Genomic DNA, 3,075 nt, shown 5'->3' with positions numbered 1-3,075 from the left:
AGTCAGGAAACCCAGTAAGAGCGGGAGTTGAAACTAAGCTATCCAGCCTTACGGCCTGCTTCCGCGGCTCCCTTCCTCTGGTGAGGTTCTACCTCCTAAAGGTTCCACACCCTACCCTAACAGTATCAGCATCTAGGAGCCAAGTTCAAACACATGAGCCTATTGGAGATACTTCGCATTCACCAGAAGACCTGCAAGGTCCATCACATCTTCCTATACCTCCACTGTATGACGGAAACCCCTCGCTAACACCCCAGGAGGCTCGCCTGCAACTCCTTGCCCCTGGGATTAACTAGCACCCGTTCTTTCCTGTCCAATATCTCACTTAAAGAATTAATCTGGAGAAAGAACTCTTGGGAAGATGGTGCCCTTAGCCTGGACACAAGTTGACTAGAGGAAACTTTGACTCCAATGCCCTCTTGGCCTCCTGAGCTCCACTTTCAATGTTTGACCCCCCAAAGCCTGCACGCACAGAGGGCGAGCCAGGGCCAGGAGCTGGTGGGTCCGGGAGCCCTGGACAGGGTCCCCAGGGCCACCCCCCCCCCTCCTCTCTCAGGGCCAGTGGTCCTGAGGCTTCTCTTTCCCCTGGATCTAGTTTAATATTATGGCAGATCAAAGGAGTGGACCCCAGTGGCTGCTGACCCTCTACAATCCCACAGGAACTGCACTTTGCTTCCTAGGTACACACCTTCCAAATGTATGGTATCCTTCAAAGCAGAAGGCTATGCTAAGCCTCGGCCTTGCATTGATACTGTGCTGCCCCCCACCCCCCACCCTGTCCTCAGCCACTAAGATCTTCAGAACCAATTCTACAATTTGGGGAAGAGGCTAAGGGACAAGTGGTTGGACGAAACAACATCACCTTTGTTCTTAGAGTCCCAGAGTACCCCCTGGAGCTTCGGGGACACCCAACCCGGGGCCTTCTGTGTGGACAAGACCAACCTGAGCCAGACATCTTCAGGAGCATGCACCCCTCCCCCAGCAGCGGCCACCAGCTCCTTCCTGCTCATCTTGCTGACAGGCATCGCATCGTCTCTGTGACCTTCCTGCTCCGGCCACTGCAGACGAACTTGGCAGCCAGCTGACTCAAGTCCTACATGTGTCCCTGGGCCAAAGTTGGTAGCCGCCTACACCTTAGGCCTCCTCACCACGGTGCTCCTCCAGACTGAGCTGGCAGCTGAACCCACCCCATGCACTCTCTCCTGCGTAAGCCGGGACCTAAGGCAGCCACTGTGATGGTCGTACCTGGCCCCTTCTCCCTTCTTCCTGCCCATTCATTTGCTGCCTTCCTCCCCAAAACAAACACCCATGGATTTATATTCAATTTCCAAGTTGAATAAAATAAATTTTTAAAAATTAAAAGCCGGGCAGTGGTGGCGCACGCCTTTAATCCCAGCACTCTGGAGGCAGAGGCAGGCGGATTTCTGAGTTCGAGGCCAGCCTGGTCTACAGAGTGAGTTCCAGGACAGCCAGGGCTACACAGAGAAACCCTGTCTCGAAAAACCAAAAAATAAATAAATAAATTAATTAATTAAATTAAATTAAAATTTAAAAAAAAGAATTAATAAGGAAGATGGGTGGTGGTGACGTTCACCCTTCATCTCCACATTCAGGAGGCAGAGGCAGGAGGATCTCTGAGATCCAAGACAGCCTCGCCTATAGAGTGCTACAATCCAGCCAGGGCTACACAAAGAAACCTTGTCTCAAAAAAAAAAAAAAATTAATCCGTGTCATGGAGTTTTATCGCTGTGAGAAAACATCATGACAAAAAGCAAATGGGGAGGAAAGGGTTTACTCGGCTTTCACCTCCAGACCATAGCCCATCCTTGAAGGAAGTCAGGGCAGGGAGCAGGGGGATGGAACCTGGAAGCAGGAGCTGATGCAGAAGCCATGAAGGGGTGCTGTTTACTGGCTTATTTCACATGGCCTGCTCGGTCTGTCTTCCAGAACCCAGAACCACCAACCCAGAGATGGCACCACCCACAATCAGCTGAGCCATTGATCACTAATTGAAAAAATGTCTTACAGCTGGATCTCATGGAGGCATTTCCTCATCTGAGGCTCCTTCCTCTCTGATGATTCTAGCTTGTGTCAAGTTGACATAAAACCAGCCATTCTGGAAGCCACAGTGATAAAGATATCTCTCTCTCTTTCTCTTTCTTTCTCTCTCTCTCTCTCTCTCTCTCTCTCTCTCTCTCTCTCTCTCTCTCTCTCTCTCTCCCCTCCCCCAACTCCCTCTCCCTCCCTCCCTCCCTCCCTCCCTCCCTTCTCCCTCCCCTCTCATCTGTCTCTTTCTGTGCTCACCATCCTCACCATTGTCTCCAAAAATGGCCTTCCACTCCAGTGCTCCCGTGAATGGCTTGTGCCACTTGTTAACTCATTGATCCTTACCGTACTAGTGTAGGAACAGGAAAGAAACAATCCCTTCACTTCCTGGGCTCTCACTCAACTATAAACTGGACAACCAGTTTGAGCTAGTTTGGGTTGGTTTTCACCAGATCCTAATGCTGACATACACAGATAAACAGTGTGTCCTGGCTACTTTGACAAGTACCACACAGTTCCAAGAGCAAAGAGGTTAAGGTCACTGCATAGCACTCTTTGTTTGTAAAATGTCTTTCTGTGAGTGCTTCACCAAAGAGAGAAGCCTGGGAGGTCCGTGACTGAAAGGAGGGGCATAGAGAGAGAGGAAAGCCACGGGAAAGATCAAATAATAGGGAAAGGCAGAAGGGAAGTTGTGAAGAAAAAGGTCTGATGATTCTTTGGCTACCAGCCATCAGCCCTTGCAGGTCTCACAAGGGGGCCCAGAACTTTCCAGACAGGAGACAATATTCAACCAGAAACAGAGGAGAGATGTGGGCAAATCTACGCAGTGATGAAGTCAGATGTTCCAAAAGAGAAAGGCATATGGCCCTTGGATGCAGAAGCAGGAGGCTGTGTAAGCAAGAAAGTCCTGGACTATAGTGTTCCCACCATCCACCAGTGGGACCTCAGAGACTGCCCTCTCTAAAGGCATTGACTTGATTCTAGGAACTGGGCCTGCTCAGCGGCTTCAAGCCCTAGATAGCAGCAACT

At 50.4% G+C, this 3,075-nt stretch overlaps 1 pseudogene; it reads left to right on the top strand.

Moving 5' to 3' along the window:
• The first annotated feature begins 411 nt into the window (after positions 1-411).
• LOC110306570 (motile sperm domain-containing protein 3 pseudogene) lies at positions 412-1,236 on the top strand (annotated as a pseudogene).
• Positions 1,237-3,075: the final 1,839 nt, after the last annotated feature.

The sequence above is a fragment of the Mus caroli genome, unplaced genomic scaffold, assembly GCF_978045245.1.
Source record: "Mus caroli unplaced genomic scaffold, Mus_caroli_1 scaffold_14, whole genome shotgun sequence".
Lineage (NCBI taxonomy): Eukaryota > Metazoa > Chordata > Mammalia > Rodentia > Muridae > Mus > Mus caroli.
Note: the sequence above shows the minus strand (reverse complement) of the source record. Positions and strands in the feature narration are given on the sequence as shown.